At 35.6% G+C, this 24,663-nt stretch overlaps 1 protein-coding gene and 1 long non-coding RNA gene across 3 annotated transcripts in view; both read left to right on the top strand.

Annotated features, from left to right (window-relative positions):
* The window catches only part of PLCB1 (phospholipase C beta 1), a 724,287-nt gene that overhangs the window by 34,977 nt on the left and 664,647 nt on the right, over positions 1-24,663 (top strand). The gene's annotated exons all lie outside the window — the stretch shown is intronic.
* LOC141585683 (uncharacterized) overlaps positions 1-24,663 on the top strand; it is a 118,742-nt gene that overhangs the window by 17,364 nt on the left and 76,715 nt on the right. Inside the window, exon 2 of the long non-coding RNA XR_012519303.1 lies at positions 215-24,663. This exon is cut by the window's right edge and continues 76,715 nt beyond it. This is a non-coding gene — a long non-coding RNA (uncharacterized LOC141585683). The remainder of the gene's footprint in view (positions 1-214) is intronic.

Raw genomic sequence — 24,663 nt, 5'->3', positions numbered from 1 at the left:
ATGAAGTACGAGGCCTGGACAATTGTGTTAAGGATAAGTAAGTGTTATCCTTGTCCTTAACAGTGTTGTCCTTGTCCATGTTTAACCCTTCACTCTCCAAATCTGTACTCAGGGATGATGTGTCCGTATCTCAAAATCCGACACTACAGTGGGCGTATTTATACCATAGAAACTGGTGAATGCTACAAGTTACTTTCCCCACCAGGAGAGCCAGGTGTTAAACATGGACAAGGATAACACTGTTAAGGGTAAGTAAGGATAGCACTTAACACAATTGTTAAGGATAAGTAAGGATAGCACTTACTCTCCAGTGAGGTAGTTGTCTCTCACCACACCCTAGACTTAAAGATCTCTGACTGGTGTTCTGAAGATTCCTGTGAGGCTAGGGGAGTAAAGCCACATCCTAACCTGGTACACAGACAGCAGCCTACTAGCAACGTCTCTTAAAACAGATGGTGTTTTCAGACATATTGAGGAATAAGCTGGGTTGGGAACAGTTGCAACAAGAGAGGGAAACCTTAAGTCATCTTTGAGGATACTGGTTTGTTATCAATCTCTCATTTTGTTATGCTCCCCTTTTTCTTCCTAAATGATTTGGAAGTGATTTTACTGTGCCTGATAGTCTTTTTTTTTTTTTTTGTATTCTGTGTTGGGAAATGGAAATAATTCAAAATCTATAAAAACACTGGGAAAATGGAAATCAAACTTTGGGATTCTTTACTGCTGAAAAATGATTATGGGAAATGTTCCATAGTGGAGAAGTAGAAATCATTTTAGACCCCTTCTTCTAGCCAGGTCCCACAACATGCATTTTTTTCTGGAATGAAAAACACATGAGTTCGACCAAGGAAAAGTTTGGTAGGTTTTGCCAATGAAGCATGGAAAAGGATCAGTCCTTAGTCTCAGCTCATCTCTTTTTATTTATTTATTTATTTATTTTAAAGCTGAGTATGCTCTTGGAAGATGTAGGCATCAGTGTATTTATCTGACTAAGCTGATGGGGCATGTGGTGAAGGGGAAGGAAGGACATTATCTAGTGGATGTATATTGGGTGGGGAGCCACTGAGGTTAAAAAATTCAACCGACTGCCATCTTTTCACTTTGTGCTGTATGGAATTTGTTCATGACCTCCATAATTGTTCTTTTGTAAGATACCCTGTATCTGATTATAGACTCTGAACTCCAACTCCCAGGGTTCAAAACCTGCCTGGAACACTATGTATCTCTGAGGAAGACATTTAACTCACCCGAGCTTTAGTTTTCTCTTCTAGAAACTAGAAATACTACATAGGACTCTCGTGAGGATTAAAGGAGATAACACATCTGAAATACTTGGCACAACACACATGCTGGTAGGTGCTTCACATCTGCTACCTATTTTTAGGATAAATTCTAGTAAATTTGAATGTATATTGTGTGAATCTAAACTAGAAAAGATTTTTAGATATTGATGATTCATATTCTGAGTCTTTTTCAACCTAATTTCATTGAAACATTGCCTTTCATTCACAAGGAATGCCGTTGTCTCAGGTTGCAGATAATACTGCCAAGTTGCAGGTATACGCCTTGATTGGACAACTATCTAAGAGTAGGTCTACTCACACTCCCAGGAACTTGGATCACAGATTTTGATGCCTGAATTCAGAGAGGACATGGTGCATAGTGCGTGTGGCTTAGGTCTACAGTTGCTTCTGGCCTATTGAATCTTAGGAATAGAAGGCTGAGGGGGAGAAGATAGTTTGTCATCAAAACTAAGGTTCTGGACAAGTTTGGAGGGCTCACTTGCTGGGCTGGGCCTAGTGAATGAGACTGAATTCTCAACCTTTTGAAAACAGGTACCATATTTGATTTCTTTGTGTCAGCGAGGCATCTTCTGTTAAAAGAATGGCATTAGGGTCTCAGTCAAGATGGCCTGAGGCATTTAATTAAAGGGACACTGATTTATCTTTTCTGCTGGTCAGTGTCAAGGTTCTGCCTTGGTTCTCTTCGATCCCTGTGTACCCACCGTGGATATATTTTTTTCTTTTTTTTAAATTATTATTTTTTTAATTGCATTTTAGGTTTTGGGGTACATGTGATGAACATGCAAGATTGTTGCATAGGTACACACATGGCAGTGTGCTTGTAGGCAAGGACTTCATGACCAAAACGCCAAAAGCAATGGCAACAAAAGCCAATAGAGACAAATGGGACCTAATCAAACTCCACAGCTTCTGCACGGCAAAAGAAACAGTCAGTAGAGTGAATCGGCAACCAACAGAATGGGAAAAATTTTTGCAGTCCACCGTGGATATTTTTGAGTGCCCATGATGTGCTCTTCATTGTTGTATCTGAGATCTCTAGTTGGGGAGGCCTACCAAAGTAATAAACTATTCAATCTATTATAAGGACAAACAGAAAAATCTTACTAACTCTAGGAGAAAATGGCATGTATTTCTTTTTTGTAATATGATTTCAAATCCTAAAGTAGCTTCACTTGATATTTACAGACCCCATGTAATAAACTCTATTTAAAACCAGAGGTAAGAAGGGGGAAGCAGTAGAAAATATAACTGGAGTAATCAGTTTCATTCAAAATGTAAGTGGGAGAATCAGAATAGAAAATAATGTGATTTGCAGATTTATTTTAAATCAGATCTAAATTTTTAGATTTGCAAGGTCTGGATGAAAAAGAGTGTCATTGCTTAGAACTTCTTAGGAAAATTGATCAATAAATCAGTAGGAAATAGGCTGTGTGGTAAGCTTTATTTGGTTTCTGCTTTTTGACCTAGAAGAAGCATATTATATTAAAAGGGTATATACTTGGTACACAGAAGCAAGGCGACCTTTAATCTCTGACTTTATATAAACATAAAAACCATGAATAGAAAAGACTGAGCCTAAGAAGAAATGAAAAAGGAGCCCTGAATCTTTGAGGCTGAGCCATATGAAATAGCCATAATTGTAGGTCAAAAAATGGCCATACACAGGTGGTTTCTCATAGGCCAAGAATACAGCCATTCTGAGAGAGCAACAGTATTACTTTTGATTACTTGACCATCTACTTATGACAGTTTAGAACCTCATATTTATGTGGCAAACATAAGTTAACTTCTCTATTAATGGATATGATTTTATCCTAATACAATAGTATATGGTGCAACATTTTATAAAAAATATGCTACTTTCAAGAATATCATGTTTAATATGTAATACGTAAACATGTAAACTATATGTAACATATATAAAATGTATAAATTTTATATATTTAACTGAGTGCAAATACAACTGTTGCTTGAGGTCAGCTTCAAATTGAAACTTGAGGGAAATAAGATTCAATTTAATCTCTCATATATTCATCAATTTATTTGCTCATAAGTTATGTTCTTTTTTTTGGTGTATGGGAGAGGAGCTGATATAGGTTGCTTTTGTAGTATAGGGTGGTAGTTAAAAGTACATACTCTGAAATCCATCTGCCTGGGTTTGTATCCCAGCTCTATTCCTTGTGAGGTGTGTGATTTTGAGTAAGTGACTTAACTTCTCTGCCTCTCAGTTTTAATATATGTGAAAAAAGGATAATAATAGTACTCCCTTAAGGTTGTGTTAGGGATTACATGAATTAATATAATGTGTTTGGATCAATGCTTATCGTGTTGGAAGCACTAGGTAAGTGTTTATTATTATTACTTCTCATGTAGTCTCCTTTATGAAACTTGTGTGCATAGGCTGTCTGGAGGATGACAATCTCTCTTTTAAAGAGAGAAGCTGTACTACTTCTATTGAACCAGAAATTCATCTGAGTAGGTTACTTTCTCATTCTAAAGTCCATGGAAGCCGGATAAACCTATAGGGTAGCATTTCCTTAATTAGTTTACAATTTCTGAGGATTGGTTGGTGGGAGTAAACTGAGTGTTCACTTGTCTGGGAACTGTCCCATCTGTTGTTGCCTCTCATGTGTTCTAGTGCATCGTTTTTTCAGGTATGTCCTTTCCCACAAAGCAGTTTGGTGTAATCATTGTAATCCCAGTAAACTGATGGTTGGGGTCTATGTATAGGAATGTGCACTTTGAGATTCACTCATTTATTCAGCACAGTTTTATTGAGCATCTACTAAGTGTTAGGCACTCTCTGTATCAGATATATTACAGATAATATAGAACTACTTCAATGCATACTAAGCAAGACAGTATGCCATTGAGAGTAGTAAGAGTGATGAGAAGAGTTCAGGGAGGGAGTAGTAGTAACTATTTTACATAGGTACTCAGGAAAGACATCTTTGAGATGATTTTTGAGCAGAGATTTAAAGGCTGTGACAGATAAGCCATGTGATTATTTGGAGGAAGAATGTTCTAAGCAAAAGAATTGGTAAAATGTAAAGGTGTGTGACTTCTGGGACAGTTTGAGAAACAGTCCAAGTGGCCGGTTGGCTGCAGCAGAGTAAATGGGGATTGGGATCAGTAGTAGGACGTGAGATCAGAGAGATAGCTGAAGGCAAGGGTAAATTACATTAGGTTTTTACAACCATTATAAGGGCTTTGGCTTTTTTTCTGTGAGAAATTCAAAGATGTTATAAAGTTTTGAATAAAGATTTGTTGTGATTGGATCACTGAGACTTCTGAGCTGTACAAGATGGCCAGATTAGATATAGAATCTGGACATTATTCTTTGTTGTTCTTCCCTAAGTATGGCTATACATCCCGGACATAATGTGAGAGGCAACCAGCAGAGAACTCTGAAAGGTGCTAAGAGGAAGGCAAACTGGTTTCTGGCATCGGGACTAGAGAAACAGCATAGGGCAGGGCATTTTATGTTTCCCCCTGCCGATAAAAGGTGATCAGGACCAGCATTTTACAACTTCTGACCTAGCAACAGGAGGTGGCTCAGGAAAGCTCCTTCCTTTCATGGATTTCATAGGAAACCATCCAGTGTCACCAGGGGAGCCCATCACCACTGGCATGGGGATCAGTTGAGAATTCAGTTAGCCATATGTTGGCTATCCATACATGGGCAGGGTAAATGCTCTTCTTCCTGACCAGGCCTGGAGCTTCTCCCTTTACCAAGAGGTATAACACAAAGTTACCAGGTTGTACCAGAAAAAGGGAGCCCATGACAGTGAGCACTGTGGCCTGGGATACCTTTTTCTCCATGAGCCTGAAACTCCTCTCTCCTGTCCAGAGACACTGGGACTGCTGGATGGTACCAGTAAGAGGTATTTCACTAGAACAAGCTCTTGGCCTAGGAATCCTGTTTGTCTCTGTAGACATAAGATGCTGCTTGCTCACTAAGACACTGGAGGATCAGACTGAAGAAGCCTCTCAGCCCCCTCAGATACAGGGACCTGTGGAAGCCCCTCTTATATCACATAAACCAAGCAGACCAAAATAACACAGCAAAGGTTCTGAAAATTAAAACATCAGTGGAATGACAACCCATAAAATAGACCAGAACTCATGTGATAAACTTAAACCAGGGTGACTATCAGTTAAAAGGAAAGCTTTGAATAAAATTTAGTCTTCTAACATAAAATTAAAATGTCCAGGATACAACTGAAAGTTACCCAATATATCAAGAACCAAGATAATCACTGCTTGAGTCAGGAAATTTGGTCAACTGATGCCAACATCAAGATGAATCAGATTTTGGAATTATCTTACAAGAATTTTAAAACAGCCACCATAAAAAGGTTTCAGAAATCAGAAACAAATTATTTTGAAACAAAAAAACTGTAAAACTTTTGGGAAAATACATAGGAAAATCCTTGGGAAAATCCTTGGAATATGGAACTAGACAGAGTTCTTTGACATCGAAACCATGATTTATAAGAATAATTGGATCTCATTAAAATAAAAAATAATTTATACATGTAAAATCTTAAAAAGAGCATGAGAAGACTATCTACAGACAGAGAAAGTGTAAACCACTTATCTGCCAAAGGATTTGTATCTAAAATACATAAAGGACCTTCAAATCCACAGGAATCAAGAAACAAACCTAAACAATCCATTTAGAAAATGGGTAAAAGGTCTAAGCAGACAACCCACTAAAGAGGATACACAGATGGCACATAAGCATATGAAAAGATGTCACCTTCATTAGCCATTAGGGAAATGCAAATTAAAACCCAAGTGAGATCTCACTGCACACCTATCAGAAAGGCTGGAATTAAAATAGTGACATTACCATATGCTAGCAAGGATGTTGAGAAACAGATCAATGGTAGGTTAGACAGTTTGGCAGTTTCTTATACAACTAAACATGTAGTCACTATATAGCTATTGTACTCTGGAGCATTGATCCAAGAAACATGTTTAAAAAGTATGTTCACACACAAAACATCTGTACACAAATATTCAAAGCAGCTTTATTCATAGCCCAAACTGAAAATAGCCCAGATGCCTTCAGTGAGGAAATGGTTAAAGATGGCATATCCATACTGTGGCATATGCTACTCAGCAATAAAAAGCAATGAACTATTGGTACACATAGCCTGGATAAGTCTCCAGTATGCTGAATGGAAAAAGCCAGTCTCAAAAGATTGCATGCTGTATGTTTCCATTTACATAAGTTTTGCAATGGCAAAATTTTAATGAGGGACAAATTTGGGTCTGCAAGGTGTTAGGCACAGGCGTAGGCAGGGAGGGAGGCTGCTGTGCTTATAAAAGAGCAACATAAGGAATGTTTGTGGTGACGATGCTGTTCTATATCTTGACTGTGGTGATGAATACATGAACCTACACATGATAAACTTGTATAGAATTAAATACACACACATGCTCACCCACTCACACAAAAGTAAAACTAGGGAAATCTGAATTGGATTAGTGGATTGTATCAATATCAATGTCCTGGTTGTAATATTGTATTACAGTTTTGCAAGATAATACCATTAGGAAAAATCGGGTAAAAGGTAAAAGTGCTCTTTCTATATTACTTACAACTGCATATGAATCTATAATTATCTCCATAAAATTTCAATGATATATAAAGGAACCCTGGAGTAGCACCTGAGGACTCTCAGTAATATCGTTGACCTCAGAACATCTCTAGGCAAAAGTGATAGAATATCACTTTATTAAGAGTTTTTCATAACATGATATTATCACTACTTCCTTTTCACTAGTCAGTAGAATAATAGTATGTTTATAGAAAAATATCTCATGGTATATCAGTGTTGGTATTAAAGTAAAATAATTTTACATGAGGGAGCAAAAGGCTGACAGATTTAAATCTTTGGGAGATGTTTACATTTCAGAAAAAGAATGATGGCTAAAGTCTGAATGTTTGTATCTCCTGTGAAAATCATTTGTTGAAATGTACCTCCACAGTGATGGTATTAAGAGATGAGTTTTTGGAAGGTGATTAGGTCATGAGAGCTCTGCCCTTATGAATGGGATTATTGCTCTAATAAAAGAGGCTTGAGGGAGGTTTTTTTACCCTTCCACCACTTGAGCATTCATGGAAGGCACCTTCTGTGAGGAATGGGTAGTTACCAGACACTGCGCAGTGTCTTGATCTTGGATTTCCCAGCCTCCAGAACAGTGAGGAATACATTTCTGTTGATAAATTACCCAGTCTAAGTAAGGTATTTTGTTATAATGGTCTAAATGGACTAAAATTATGATGTCAATTCAAATAAATATGACTGGGAGAAATGTTTTTGGGCAATATGGCTTTATTCTGCTGTTTCCCTTCTAGGCTGATATTCCCTCTTATAAGACACAAGGGCAGATATTAGTAACTTCACCCTCTGTTTGTAAAAGATGTTATTCAGGGCCCAAGTATTATTATTGTTACTATTTTAAAATTTTATTTTACTAATTTTTTTTCTGGTATGTGATTCAGTTTTTTGAAAAACTTTTATTCATTTTCAAGAGTACATGTGCAAGTTGGTCCTATAGAAAAATTATAGGTCCCAGGGGTTTGGTGTATGTATTATTTCATCACCCAAGTAATAAGCACAGAACCCAATAGGTAGTTTTTCCATCCTCAGTCTCCTTCTAGTCTCTACTGTCAAATACGTCCCCATGTTTATTATTCCCCTCTTTCTGTCCATGTGTACTCAATGTTTAGCTCACACTTATGAGTGAAAACATGTGATGTTTGGTTTTCTGTTCCTGTGTTAGTTTGCTTAGGATAATGGCCTTTAGCTCTTGCTGCAAGGGCACGATCTCACTGTTTTTTTGTGGCTGCGTAGTATTTTATGGTGTATATATACCATATTTTCTTTATCCAGGCTACTGTTGATGGACATTTAGGTTGATTTCATGTCTTTGTTTTTGTGAATAGTGGTGCAGTGAACATACATGTGCATATGTCTTCATGGTAGAATTATTTATATTCCTTTGGGTATATATCTAATAATAGGGTTGCTGGATTGAATAGTAGTTCTAAATTTTTTGAAAAATAGCCAAACTGCTTTCTAAGTGGCAACTAATTTACATTCCCACCAGCAGTGTATAAGTGTTTTTTGATTTTTCTGACTGGTGTGAGATGGTGTCTCACTGTGGTTTGATTTGCATTTCTCTCATGATTATTGACATTCAGCATTTTTTCATATGCTTGTTGGTCATGTATTTGTCTTCTGTTGAAAAGTGTCTGTTCATGTCCTTTGCCCACTTTTTAATGGGATTGTTTGCTTTTTCTTATTAATTTAAATTCTTTGTAGATTCTGGATATAATTAGACCTTTATCCATTTGCAAATGTTTTCTTGCATTCTGCAGTTTGTCTGTTAACTCTGTTGATAGTTTCTTGTGAAGAAGCTCTTTAGATTAATTAGATCCCATTTGCAATTTTGGTTTTTGTTGCAATTGCTTTTGGCATCTTCAACATAAAATTGTTGCTAGGGCGTCTGTCTAGAATGATATTTCCTAGGTTTTCTTCAAGGTTATTTATAGTTTTCGGTTTTACATTTAAGTCTTTAATCTATTTTGAGTTGATTTTTGTATATGGGTTAAAGAAAGGGTCTAGTTTCAATCTTCTGCATATGGCTAACCAGTTATCCTAGCACCATTTATTGAATAGGCAGTCCATTCCTCATTGCTTGTTTTGTTGACTTTGTCAAAGGTCATATGGTAGTAGTTGTGTGGCTTTATTTCTGGGCTCTCTATTTTGTTCCATTGGTCTATGTGTCTATTTTGTAATGGTATTATGCTGTTTTCATTAATGGATAGCCTTGTAGTATAGTTTGAAGTCAGGTAATGTGATGCCTCCAGCTTTGTTCTTTTGCTTAGGATTGCTATGGGTATTTAGGCTGTTTTTTGATTCCATATGAATTTTAGAACAAGTTTTTTCTAATTCTCTGAAGAATATCATTGGCAGTTTGATAAGAATAGCATTGAGTTTGTGCATTGCTTTGGGCAATATGGACAGTTTATCAAGGTTGAGTCTTCCTATCCATGAGCATGGAATGTATTTCTATTTGTTTGTGTCATCTCTGATTTCTTTGAGCAGTGTTTTGTAATTCTTACTGTAGAGATCTTTCAATTCCCTGGTTAGCTGTATTCGTAGGTATTTTATACTTTCTTCTGCCTATTACGAATGGGATTGCATTATTTATTTGGCTCTCAGCATTGATATTGCTGGTGTATAGAAGTGCTACTGAATTTTGTACTTTGATTTTATATCCTGAAAACTTGCTGAAGTTGTTTATCAGATGAAGAAGCTTTTGGGCAGAAACTAGGGTTTTCTAAGTACTAGGTGTAAAATCCTATTGTCTGCAAACAGATAGTTTGACATCTTATCTTTCTATTTGCATGTCTTTTATTTCTTTCTTTTGGCTGATTGCTCTGGCTAGGACTTCCAGTACTATGTCAAATAGGAGTGGTGAGAATGGGTATCCTTGCCTTGTTCTTGTCCCAGTTCCCAAGGGGAATGTGTCCAGCTTTTGCTCGTTCAGTATGATATCACTGGAGTTTTCATGAATGGCTCTTATTATTTTGAGGTATTTTCCATCAATGCCTAGTTTGTTGAGGGCTTTTAACATGAAGGCATGCTATTTTTGAAAAATCTGTTCTGCATTTGTGTAGGTGATTATGTGATTTTTGTTATTTCTGTTATGTGATAAATCACATTTACTGATTTGCATGTTAACCCAACTTTGCATCCCAGGGTTAAAGCCTATTTGATCATGGAGGATTAGCTTTTTGATATACTACTGAATTAAGTTTACTAGTATTTTGTTAAGGATTTTTATGTCAGTGTTCATCAAGGATATTGGCCTAAAGTTTTCCTTTTTTGTTGTGTGTTTGCCAGATTTTGGTAGCAGAATGATGCTGACCTCATAGAATGAAGCAGGCAGAAGTCCCTCCTCAGATTTTTAGAATAGTTTTAGTAGGAATGGTACCATGTTCCCAGGGCTATATCAGAAACAGAGTTGTATTTTGAAACAGATTAAGGAATAGGCCAAAAGTGAGACATACAGGGGCATGTGACATATTTTCAGCAATCCAAGAAACAGTTCATTGACAAAAATGTATTTGTCAATTTCCTTTTTAAATTCCAAATGAGAATTTGGGTTACATCAAAAGAATATATGCTATCTAGGGTAACAATAGATGAGGCTAAAAGTCTTTAACTATATGGTGATATGGGATTGCCTGAATCATGGTTCCTCTAAACATTGCAACCCTTAAAAAGTCATGCTATGGATGAATGATTAATGCCACATGAAATATTTATGAAACTTTAAATTTAAAAAAGGACTTGCATTTTGCATTTTCATACATTCATAATTTCAGTGTGTGTGTGTGTGTGTGTGTGTGTGTCAAGAATAAAAAAAGACTAGAAAAATATGTCAGAATTTTAACAGTGCTTTGCTTTGGGGAATGGCAGGAATGTGTGTAGGATTTATTTTCTTTCCAATGCCATTGTGCATTTTCAGATTTCCTCTTGATTTCTTTACCTTATTGTTGAAACTAAAAAATAACAATAACAATACATAATTATTTTTTAAAAAGGAAAAAGTTTAAGCAAAGGAAATCCTAACATAAGACAAATAGGTAAAACCACAGGTAGAGTTTATTAGCCAATATGCCAAAAGGCCTGGACTTGGCCTTTTTAGTTCAAATGATTTATATTTTGGCTGAGTTTCTTAGAAGTGTGTAAAAGGATTCTCAGTGGTGACTGGAGTGAATAGACTAGCTGTTCAGGAATATAATACCTCCCATATTTATTAATAGCCACCACTGGCTGGTCATGGTGCCTCACACATGTAATCCCAGTGCTTTGGGAGGCTAAGACAGGAGGATTACCTGAGACCAGGAGTGCAAGACCAATCTGAGTAACAAAGGAAGACCCTATGTCTACCCAAAAAAAAAAAAAAAATCTGGGAATGGTGACTCACACCTATAATTCCAAGTACTTGGGTTGCTGAGGCAAAGGACCACTTGAGCCTAGGAGTTCCAGGTAACAGTGAGCTATGATTGCGCCACTGCACTCCAGCCTCAGCTACAGCATAAGATCCTGTCTCTAAAGAGAAACAAAAAAGCTACCACTGATGCTGATACTTAAGAGATTTCTCCAGTATATACCCATAAAGAGGAAAAAAATCACAACTTTTAGCGAGTGACTATCTCTGTAAGACAGAGGTAATAGCATTCACAGGAATTAGTCTCATATCATTCTGAGACACTGATCAAAAGTTATTCATTACTGGCAATTCTAGCAGATGTAAAACTATGTGAACAAGGTGTGCAGCAGCTCTCTGGTGTTGACTGTGGAGGACTGGTAGCTCTAATATTTCCCTTTCCTGTGGCATACCTCTTTGCAGTTTGACTTTGTAGATTCTCTCATTGAGATTTGGAGAGTATTTCCTCACCAATTAAAACTGGGCTGGGGTTGTGAGTTTGTCTTGTAAAATGTCGAGGAAGTGATGGTGTTTCATATCTGAGTTTGGTCTTCCAGTGGCCTTTTGTGTTTTTGTTTCATCCTGTAAACCCCTATGTCTGCCAAGAGAACAAGCTCAGACTATCCTGCCAGAAGATGAAAGATCATGTGGAAGAGGGACAAGTCATCCTATAACATCAAGCTCCTATTTGGCTTGCCAGTTGATCACATGTATTTGAGCCAGTGAAGCAGCATTCAGCTGAGCTGGGCCCAGATTAGCAGAACCATTGATCCGTTCCATACACACATGAGCAAAGATGAGCCTTGCATGCCTTTGAGCTTTCGTAGTTCTTTGTTATGCAGCATTATTGTGGTAATAGATACACGATCCATCTGGCTTTATCCTTGTAGAGAAGAAGATTGGCTGTATATCCATCAGGTTCTAGTCCTGGTTCTTTCTTTAACTAGCTATGTGGCTTCAGCAAATATTTTAACATGAAGTGGCATATGTAAAATGGAAAAAAAAATTTTGTCTAACTCACGAAATTGCTAAAGTGAAAAATATTTGTAAATGTATTACTTATAAATCACAATGTAAATTGATTAATTTAAAACTCTGCTCTGTAATGATATACCATGTTTAAGTTTTTTTCCAATGCATTTGATCTTTCAGTTACTAAGCAAAAGAAATAAACATAATGACTATTCTAATGCCATGCCAGTCAGTGTTAAAATAACTTAGACATATTTTGATAGCCCTTGATATTTTTATAGTGAATTTGAAATTAACTAGATATGAAAATTGTTTTAGTTTTGGAAGTGTGGCTTACAGAAGGAGACTTAAAACAAACAAGCAAGTTTTGATTTACTCATGGGCATGTTTTAGTTCAGAATGTCAAGTATGAATGTCAGTTTCCAGGCATATCAGGCTGTGAATCGGATGCACGTGTTTCACAATCCACAGGTTTCTATACGATTTTGAAATGTAGAAAAAAAGTTTCGCTAATTTAATCTTATCAGAATTCAGAGTTACCTTATTTGCAGCCACTGAGATAAGTTAACTCTGTATCCTTAACTAACTTACTATTAGAATAACCACAAATATTACCATTTTGGTTAAAAAAGAACCTAGTTTTCTTGGTTTTACTGTAAACTGCATTATTCCATCTTGAAAATTTTGAATGCTTCTAGATTTTAAATATATTTTTGGGGGTAATATGTAATATTATAAAATTTTAAGTAATAGATTAATTATAAATGAATGAAATTAAATAAAATGTACTCCAGACACCTTCACCCAGAAACCACACTGTTGATTAACTTTTAGAAACTAAAATTTCAGGTAGCAGCCTGTGCATATATACACATGGAAAGATAATGCATAAATAGGAATGCTTTCAGAACAACTAGAATATATGATGCATAGTAATTTAATTAACATTTGAAATTTAACTTTACTTGAAATTAAGCATGAAAAAAGAAGCTGAATATAATCTAAGTGGCTGAACTCTAGTAACAATTTCAATGCCAAATGAATTGTTTCTAAAAGATACCTCTAAAGTTCATAAGAAATGATTATGAAGAAATGGAAGTTTACATAATAATGTAACTAAAAATTTAACTATCTCTAATTCTTGTTAGGAAAGACAAAGAAATTAGATTAGGTAGGCTTCTTTTTTACTTTACCATCTCAGCCTCTGAATTTGTTAGAGTTATATTATTTTTAGTTTTGAGGCTTCTGCCATGCTAGGATGCTTTGTGGCAGTAATTTCTGAAATTCTTCAAAATGAATTTTGTCAGAAACTTCACAATTCAATTAAAATTGAAAATGCAAAAAATCCTTAGATACATAAGGAAACCCAAACCCATTTGTAATAGTCAAAATGCACATTATAACCACACTGAATTTCCTTTTCTTACCAGGTTGTCAACATTCTGAAAGTTTGACAATACCTTTTAATGTTAAGGCTATAGGGAAACGGGCTTTATCATGCATTTCTGGGAAAAGGGCAATTCACACCACTCTTACGGAGGGTAATTTAGTGATATCTACCAGAACTACACATGGACGTAGCTTTTGACCCAATAATTTCTTTTCTGGACATTTTGTGTGTGTGTGTGTGTGTGTGTGTGTGTGTGTGTGCATGCGTACGTGTGTATATGTATATATACACACACATACACACAATTGTAATTGTGTATATATGCACATGCACAAAAATGATGTATGTACAAGGTTACTAAGCTGAATTGCTTATAAAATTCTAACTTACAAAGAACCTAACTGTCCATCAGTAAGGGACTGGTTAAATTAATGGAACATTCATACAATGAAATATTTTGCAGCTAAGGGGGAACCAGGAGGAAAAGGTGGAGAAGGGAAAAAGAAGAGATCTCTGTATTGGTGTAGAAAGATTTCTAAGGTGTATTGATCAGTAAAATGTTTGTCCAGAAAGTGTGTGAAGAGATACGATTATATTTGTTTGTATTTATGTGTATATATACATATATTTATCATGCCTTATATGTGTATATATACACTTTTTATGTAAACACTTTAAGGAAAATGTTTACCTTGTGTGAGAGGGGACAGGACAGGGAGGGCACTGGGAAACTGGTAACTCTGTCTCTTTAATTTGTTTTATTTGTCACTAATAACTTATTACAAAAAGAACATTAAAGCATTAATTAAGTGGATTCATTCTGAATACCGCTGCTTTGTCTGACTCTTCATTCATGATTTCTTTCATTTGTTCCACTTTTTGGTTAGCTAGATTTTTGCCATTTAGGAAATTTTAATGGAAATGAATGAACGTTCTGTTTTCTAAGTTGCTGCATGAATGAGACTATCTATCAAAATTGTATGTGTGTATTCTCCCTTGAAAACCTTTAAAATCTTTTGGTCTCACTTGTTTTCTACCTCAAAACCTTGTTAGTACTGTTTCCATACCCTATGGAATGAGATTTTGACAATTTCAAAAAGAAGAGTTTTTCAACCTATACTTTACTTTTTTTTGTTTTTGTTTTAGTGATTTTTTTTAATATAGAAAAGGAGCTCACTAAAATGGTTTATACATTCTAATTTTACCCCAAAGTTTGGATTTCTTATTGGGTTATCTTTTAATGTTTCATTATTTTGTGAATTTTAGCTTTATCTCTAACTTTCTTTGTATGTCTTGAGAGATTTAATTCAAAACTTTCTCTATGCAATTATTTGTATACTTTTCCTGAGTGTGTGAATCAAATTTAAGAATAATATGAAGTTTTGTGTTTGATTGTATGTGCATTAAAATCGATGTTAATTAATGGTAATTTCTTTACTCCTTACTATATTGTTTAGGTTATAAATTATGTGAGTGCTTTCTAATAGAGAGGTAGGCTGTTTAATATCTTTATTTTCTTTTGACTGTGACATAAGCCTTGAGATAACATTTTTCTATATGCAAAATGTACAAAGTGTCTCGCAAATCGGATTTTGCACCCATGATAAAACCATATGACTGAAATAATAAAAAGAAGGACATCATCTAGTTTATGTGCCTGTGATAGTCTAGATTCTCCGAGAAGCAAACATCATGGTGAGATTAAATGTGCAAAAATGTTATTAAGGAGAACACCCATGCAAGTGAAAAAAGAGAGGGAGCTGGGGACAGTTGAGAGAGTCTTCAGACTGTGATGCACATTTGACCTTGAGTGAAGGAGAGAGGGACACAGTGCTGGCATGCAGTTTCAGGAAGCCTGAAGGCGCATCAGGGTTCACTGTTAGAGGAGCCCCATGTGTCCTAGGAAAGGACCTGCCTTCATCTCTCTGTTGGGATTAGTCATTGCTGGGAGTACCAGATGGCCCCAGCATAAATGGGTTGATGGCTTTCAGAGCCAAGAAGGCTGAGCCCCTTGGTCAGCTGAGATTCCTATAGGGCTTCTTGCCAGTGCATCTTTCTAAAGCTTGTAGTGGGCCTCTTCTTACCTTACATTTGTTCTTGGATGACCTATCCACTACTGTGAAGTGGACTAACACCTAGTCTCAGTCTGTAGTCCTGATCACTATCCTATCTGGCATGCCAAGCCTGTTTTCCAATTGCCTTCTGTATACTTTGCTGCCCTGCAGATCCTCCACTCTCAATATCCCACAATGAACTTAGGATCCTTTACATCTCCCAGTCCCACTCTTTATTCCTGTCCCAGTTTACCATGTCTCCTTTCTTCCCCAACCCATATTGAAACTAGGAGTCATCTGTACCTCTTCCTCTCCTTCACATCAAATATCCAACCAGCCACCATGTCCTTTGCATGTATCTAAAGTTCTAAACTCTGGTCCCTTTTCCCGTTCCTGTGATGACAGTTCTAATTTTGTTCATAGGTTCTTCTTTATAATCACATACTTTAAGATGGAATTTGCCACTAGGTCCATCATCTCTTTTTTTACAATAGTGACTGGCAGGTACTGCTCCACTTCCAGGAGTTTTCATTGCTCATCTCTTCCTTAGCCATTCTTCTGCACTTAGGTTTGTAGAAAAGGTCCAGATCTGCAATGGTGAATGCTGTTGGAGTGCTGACAATTTTTCCATCTGCTTGTCACACACATATTATGAAAAATTTTTGATGGATGAGTTCCAGACACCAGAGCCAGCAATTCCTACTCCCTATATTATGATACAGAAAGCATCTAAAATAGATAACTGAATTAATAAATGTATAGGACCACTATATATTTTGTGGTGCTGGTGGTGGTGGTATGTGTGGCTGTGTACATATAGGTATGTTAAAACTAGATATGATAAAATCTTAACAGTTTATTGCTGTATGAATCAGTTATTTGTAACCAACAACCACAGAATCTCTGTGGCATGAAACAGCGGTGGTTATTTCTAGCATGTTCATGCATGTCTTGGCTGAGGCTTGGCTGATTTAGGCTGGGCTCACATAAGCTTCACATCAAGCTTTGTCTTAGGCGTTTTCTGCTGCAGGCTCAGGATGTGTATGAGGCTCTGGTCTTCCCAACATGTGTTTGTTGTGGGGCCCAGATTTAAGAGCCAGCAGCTGTGTGAAGAAGGTTCTTTTCATAGATGGCAAAATACAAGAAAGCAAGACCAATGGCAAAGCATATTTGAAGTCTTTGCTTATGTACTGTCCACTAAGATTCCTTTGGCCAAAGCAAGTAACATGGCCAAGCCCAACATCAAATGGTCTGGTGGGAGGGAATGCAAAGGAAGTAGACACAGGGAGGGGTGAAGTACTGGGAGCAGTAATGCAGTTGAACACAATTGCAATGGTTGCCTTCCATAAAAAGAAAATAAATAGAAAAAACTTAGTTTATTATATGCAAATGCCTTTCTTGTTTTATGTTGAATTCCAATTAGCAGAGGAGATGCATTTCCCTGTTAAAATTAGAAACTAAAAGAAGAGCAATGTGGATTTCTAGACAGAAGTAGATTTATGACATTATTACATGCTAATCCTTTGATAAGAGTAGCCATCAATTTATAGAAAACTTCCACAGTTCTTTTGGAAGCTTCTTGAGAATTGTCTATTTTCATCTATGTTTGTAATCTGACTCTCATCAAGAGTGAAGTGTATTGTGACGTTTTCACATTCAAAACTATTCTTAGCTCATTTTATAAGACTCTAACAATTGGCTAAAGAATCGAACATTAACATATAAGCTTTGAATATATCAGGATATAGAATCCCAGAAAGTAAACTTAGAATTCTTAAAGAATTGTGCAGCTGACTGTTAAAATTAGTTTAGAATTGATGACATTGTGATTTGATTGGTAATTCAAATATTTTGTAAGTGTTTCAGAGGAAAATAATGCTATAAAACAAATAACTTAGAAATTGAAATGATACATGTCCCAAGAGGTGAATAGTTGTAATATTTATTTAAAAGTAATGTTGCCTGTCCTGCTCCTGATAACCACTCTTTCATTCCCTAACTCTGTACATTTGACTGTTTTCTTCTAGGATTCCACATGTAAGTGAGATCATGCAATATTTTTTTTTTCTGTGTCTGGCTTATTTCACTTAGCATAATGGCTTCCAAGTATTTTTTTCGGGATTTTTGCTAAGTGAATAGTTATAGCTGCTCTCTCCATTGGAGAGTGGGTGTATGGGTAACTATGTGAGATGATGGATATGATAATTTGTTTCACTATAGTGACTATTTTACCATGTATATATATAAAACATCGTGTTATATACCTTAAATATGCACAATAAAATATATTTTAAAATATTAACATGATGTAGGGTTTCCTTTTTTAGTATTAGGAAGGATTCTAATTGTATATGTAGATATAAGACATTTCCAAATGAAATTTATGTAAAAACACAGATATTACACAAGGAAAATGGGTCTCTTTCAGTTTTACACTTGAAATGTAGACAGGGGAACTTTTATCCAATCATAGAAAACACAATGAATTTGTGGTGGAATGTACTTGAATTTTCTATCAAATTACAATATTTGTCAAAACTGTAGTGCATTTATCATCCACCATGCTTCAAGGGAATGTTTTGCTAGGAAAGAAACTGCACAAGTGTGAAAGAGCAGGAGAAAGAGAAATGTAGTTTTAATAGAAAGTCTGAGGTTTAAGGTTATGATATGAAAACTAGGTAGCATGTTCCTAACAAGTCCTGAATTAATGGCAAACTTAAGGCTTCACTGATTTTCTTTCCCCTCTACCCTGACATATAAATACATGATAAATATAGATTCCATACCAACACCTAAAGACAGAGTTCTTATTCAAGTTTCTTTCAAAAACTAAATTCAATGGCAGATGATAGCAATACAAGTGTGCTGTAGAAATATGCTCTGCACTCCTGTGTTTTCATAGTATACGTTCCTAATGCCCTTTTTGTGAAACCTGGTTAATAATTAAGCAGGTCAGAGTGTATGAACCACCTGAAATTATTGGATGCATAGTTTCTTAATCTTTTATTTTTGCTTATTTGAAAAGTTCAATTTTACACTTTCTTTATAAAACTATTTTTTCCTAAATACCCCAGGGTGATTTTGAAGTTTGAAATGCCTTAACATTCTTTCAGGGACAAGTTATGTTTTGTAGTTAGTGGACTGATACTCACATGTAGCTTCATGTTTATGATGACAGAGGGAAGTGAAGATTGCAGACAATTATCTTGATGGTCAGGCCTCCAGGTCAGCTGGCTGCCGTGTTTACAGACAAAGTGAGCAGGACATTGGGAAGTCCACAGGCAACTTGTTAAATACATAATGTCTAAATTGCCTTCTATTCTCAGGGCACAAGTCACTTGCTGGTGTAAGTTGGCTATTTAAGGGCGAGCATTAACTCTCGTAGGTCACTAGGGAACCATTTAATAAGTAACTAGAGGCCTGGAGATGTTCATGTATTCCTCTAAATGCCCTGGTTTTGTTACTGGTGCAGTTCATTCAAGGTCATTCTGCAGCTTCAAATATTTAATGTCCTTTCCCAAGTGAGTGACCCGGGTCTAGTGGAGAAGCTGGCTAATTTGTTATTTGTAGTCAGCCAGTACATAGTAAGCTAATCAAGTTCATAGTAATTATATCCTGACAAGAAAAAGCTGATTAACAGATGTAGTAGGAGTTTAGAGATGCTAAAATAAATCTGAGTTATGATAAAACAACCTCATTAGAGAAGAGTATATAAGTGCATAAAGATTCTGAGTTGAATACCTTTACAGTTTTTTGTAACTTTTTATTTTGATATAATATTTTATATTTTTTATTTTTGTGGGCATACAGTAGGTTTACATATTTATGGGGTACATGAGATATTTTGATACAGGCATGTAATGCATAATGATCACATCATGGAGAATTGGGTATTCATCCTCTCAAGCATTTATACTTTGTATTGATATAATTTCAAACTTAGAGTTTGTAAGATCAAGACAACGAACAACTATCCATCCTTCACACAAATTCACTGATTGTTATTTTTTTCTATCTGCTTCACATTGTATCTACCAAGATATCAATCTACATAACTTTTTTTTCCTGAACCATTTCAGAGTAAGTTGCAGACAGGATAGCCCTTCACCTTAAATAATCCAGTGTGTGTATTCTAAGGAGAACTCTCTTTACATGACCACAGTGCATAATTATCAAAATCATAATGATGCATATGACTATCCAGTTGTGGTATATGTTTTTAATATATTATAAAGAGAGAAACAGAAATGAAAGTGAATGGCTACTATTCCAAAATGCCACCATATTGGTTGCAATGGGACAGATACTTACCCTATAAAGGGGAAATGTAGCTGACTTTATTTAAGTAATGCATTAGGCTAAATTTCAATTATGAAGTTACTGGATGATCCAAATACACATTAGATGAGGGTTGGCCACTTATTCAATAACTCATTTGCATATTTTAGTCAATGCTCAGGTGTCTCTCTTTTTTTTTTTTTTTTTTTCCTAATAACTTCCAAAGGAGATAACTGGAACTTATGCAGCCTAACTTTCACATACCACTTGTAAAGCGGGATTGAATAAAAGGTGCAAGGAAGGTTGACTTTGGCCTCAATATTCAGTCCTAACTGGACCTCTTAGTATGTTGGATTTCTGGTTTTCAGTGTATAATTCAGTATAAATATAGTTAAGATACAATAAAAGGCTGACCACATATGTCTGAAATAAGAATTGTTAATAACACAGTTTACAAGAGAGTCAGTATAGTAACACAAGTAATACAGAAAAGGCATTCCATTTTAATTTTGGATTTTAGAAAATGTCATCCATTTATTCAGACTTTCTAATGATGCACTATTGTAGCGATAATTAACAAGGTTAAAACCCTCTTCCTGAAGACTTTAGGGAGATGCCTGCCCATTAGTATAATCTCTTTCTACCTATCTCATGTTTGTTTTTACAGCCCCTGTTTCAAGGGATAGTATTAAGTCTGATGGATTCTCTTGCCCAAGAAGCTAATTCAAAAACGTATTCACTGGGTGAACTGCAGACTGCTAAATGGTGGGACTGAGATTAACACCAAAGAACAACATGAAGAGCAGCTCTCACTCACCTGTGAGGATTTGGTTAGAGGTGTGGGAGGAGCGCTTTCCTGAGTATCTTAACATAGTGCTTCTCTGAAGGCACTGGTAGGTTTTTTTTTTTTTTTTGAAAGAATGCAATATCATCTGCAACCTGAAGTTAGTTATGGAGGCAGGATGTGCATCATCCCTAAGCCAGTTATGGAGGCAAGACTTTACTCATATCACTGTATTCATATCATTCACAAGGAGTAACTGCCACATAAGTGGCACCTAAGGATTCAGGGGATGGAGAGGTATCTTAGAGACAAATAAAGCAGACTTAAGGAATTGGATAGGTAGAAAGGAGGGAAGAGAATAATAGATATAAATAATAAAAGAAGCAGATAACTGTTGAGGAGTGGCCAAATATGGAATTGGGCTTGGCTAATGTGCTTGTCAGAAATTTCCAGTTTCCAATTCTCATGAAATAGGATGGGTGCTAAAGGAGTGGTTTCTAACATCCAGTTAGTAGAACACGATGTACATAATGGGTGGATGTCTTTCAAATATTCGATTACATTCAAAACTTTGCTAAAACATTTGTTCATGCACATCTTGCCATAGTGAAGTCCAGACCAGGAATTTCTGCCTTTGCATATGTAATAGGATATAACCAGAGACTGACAAAGAACATTCAAAATAAAGAGAACTATTATCTTGACACTTATTTTGTAGGAGATCCTGTGGGAAAATAGGCGTATTTACATATTGCTGGTAGGAGTGTAAATCATTACCTATAGGTGGACAACTTGGTGACAACTATCAAAATTACAAATATGCCCTTTGCCCTGAAGATCTAGTTTCTGTAGTGTATCTTACAGAATCACTTATGCAAAATGCATAAAAAGTGGAAGATTAAATCCAAAACCAAATAGTTGACAATGTAAAGAGGTCAAATAAACCCCAGTAGAGCCAGCCATGCAATACTATGCAACTGGAAAAGAAAAATCAAAAGGAGAAGTGGAGGAGGAGGAGGAGATGTGCTCTATAGGTTGATATGGAAATAACACCTAGAGAGAAGGCAAGAATAATCACATTTGCATGTATTTGCATAAAGGAACTAGAAGGAGATATAAAAAACGGAATAAAAGTGTTTTGTAGTGGGTGGAAACTGGTAGATGGAGACAAGGGTGGGTGTGAAAGTCCTCACTGTATAAAACTTTTTATACTTTAAGGTTTCTAAGCTGTTTCTGTACTAGTTCATGGAAAAAATGAAAAGAGAACTATTGTGTTCTTGTAAGAATGGCAAGGACTGCTAATTTTCCACCCCAACATTTATTATTCCAATTATTTTTTATCTTAAACCAGAACAATGCCCTCTAGACTTAATGATGTTTCCAGCTTCTCTTGCAGCTAGGTGTGGTTGAGGTCAATGAGGTATAAGTGCTGTTCGGTACATCTTGGTACTTTTTAAATGGATCTATTCAGCTATGAAGGTCTTTCTGCCTGGCTTTCTTCTTTCTAATATAGATGTGATGTCCAAAGGCTCAGCAGATATCTTGGCAATGAGGGGACCTTGATATTGGAAACCATGTGCTAAGAGGACAGAGAAAGACCCATGAGTCCCTGGTGATACTATGGTGCCAACATACTGGCTGCTTCCTGGTTTCTCTTATATAAAAGAAAAAAGCTCCCACCCTATGTGCATCACACTTATTTTGATCTTTATGGTGTTGATTAGACACTGGAGTCTAATCCAGTATTTGCCCCAGTTATAGAATACTGTTTTTCTTTAAGATTGTTACTTTGTGAACTTTGCCTGAGCACTCTAAACTTGTGACTTCACTTCAAATCCAGTTCCACTTTGGTTTGATACAATTATGGCATGTGAAAAATGTTTCTGGAGAATCATGTGATGTGACTATTACCTGTTAAAGTGTTTTGCAGTCCAGGGTGCCAATCTTGCAAAAACTCCCATAAGTACACTGTCGTTTTCTTTTTAATATAGGTGTATAGCTGAATTTTTAATATTTCATGTGCAATTAAATTAACCATACTTCCTGTGTCAAAATAAATATTCAGAACCTCAGTTAAGGATTTAAAGATGCAGAAACACATTGATTTTAGAAAAAGTACATGTCTCTTATCACACGTATAATTCTGGTAAAAATTATGAATAATAGAGAAAAGAGTATGGAAACATGAACAAAATTTGATTTATAGATTTGCAGGCTGTTAGCTAACATGGTAGAGAGGGCTGATGTATTTTCAGTCTGACATCTGTTTTGTGACTATAATAAATAAACTGCATTTGCTAAGTAAACATTAAACTTTTCCCTCAAAAAGATTTGGTAGTAAAAGGATATGTCATTGTCTCATTGCTGGAAGCCTCATTCTTTTTCATATTGGACAAGGAAGGGAATTCCATCAGTGGTAGCACAAGTCCATCTGTCTTAGATTAGACATCTGTGTAAACCAACTTTGCTCAGTGAAAAGCAATGTAATAACACCACTGAAGAGCTTTCTTAATAGACTGAGGAAGCAAACAAATTCAACTAGTGTTTCATAATACCTAAATTTTTAGACCTGAGATCACTTCTTTGGATTTTTTTCTGATTTTAATTTTATATATTAAGGATCTTAATGATTTTTCAGTTACTGTGAATAATTTTTCTAGTTTGTAACTCATCTTTTAACTTAAAATATTACATATGAAATAATTAAAAATAAAATGAAGATCTTTGTACTTACAACTCATATTTAATATAATTGTACAAATTTTTGTATATTGTAATAGTAATATCTTAAGCATTTATAAATATTATTTTGTCCTCATAAAATTATTTAAGGTATATCCCGAAACTATCTCTATTCTACAATGAGCATACTTAGACATGGAAAGGTTGAATGTGCTGCCTAAGCTCACATAGGGACTGAGTGGAGAAACTGGATTCAAAGCCAGGCAATTAGCTTTAGAGTTCTTGTTCTTGCCGCTGCATTTTATAATTGGTTAAAAAAGTATTTATTCTGGATACTAATTCATTGTTACTCATTTGCACTACTAATATCTTCTCCTTCTTGGAAGTCCCTTTTAATTTTGTTTATGCTATATTTTGATATATACAAGTATGTCATAGCCATTATAGGATCATAATGTGATCAGCCTTAGCAGTATTTTTCTTCCTGGGTATCATTTGTGTAGCATACTTGAAAATCGATTGTTACTCTTATGTCACAAAATAGAGCCTAATATTTTCTTCCAAAAATTTTGAGTTTTTATTTTTAACATTTGGAGCTTTAATCTACATGGAATTGATTTCTATGTTTGGTATGAGATAGGAACTTTATTATACCTATTTTGTTATAGAAAGTGTATAACATCAGCAATATTTATCACTATAACTTTATTAAGGCCTTGAACTTCTCATTTTATTTTTTGTGCTTTTAAAATTTTATTACAGTGAATGAAATTGTTTTATTGGCTTTCAAAATTTGTTACTCTAGTGTGTAGGAATTCTATTGGAGTTTAGAATAGTGATCTAGTAACCTTAACAGTCTTTTGAATTTTAATAGTTTTTTCCTGAAGACTCGCTTGTATTTTCTATGTAGAAAATTGATCTTATCATAATCGATACATCACCAAACATTTTTCTAACCTTTTTACCATTTTATATTTCTCTCATCTCCTTGAATTATCTTGAGCCTCTGATAAAATACTGAATAAAAGCGGCATTTATCTGGACTCATGTCTTTTCCCTGATCTTAGAGGGAAGGCTTCTTGTGTTTTAACATTAAGCATGGTGTCAGCTTTTGATTTTTAGAAGATATTTCTTAAGAGATTAAGATCAGTTCCCTTTTATGTCTGATTTGCTAAAGGA

The sequence above is a fragment of the Saimiri boliviensis genome, chromosome 9, assembly GCF_048565385.1.
Source record: "Saimiri boliviensis isolate mSaiBol1 chromosome 9, mSaiBol1.pri, whole genome shotgun sequence".
Taxonomy (NCBI): Eukaryota; Metazoa; Chordata; class Mammalia; order Primates; family Cebidae; genus Saimiri; species Saimiri boliviensis.
The sequence above is the reverse complement of the archived record's forward strand: the minus strand, read 5'-3'. Positions and strand labels throughout refer to the sequence as shown.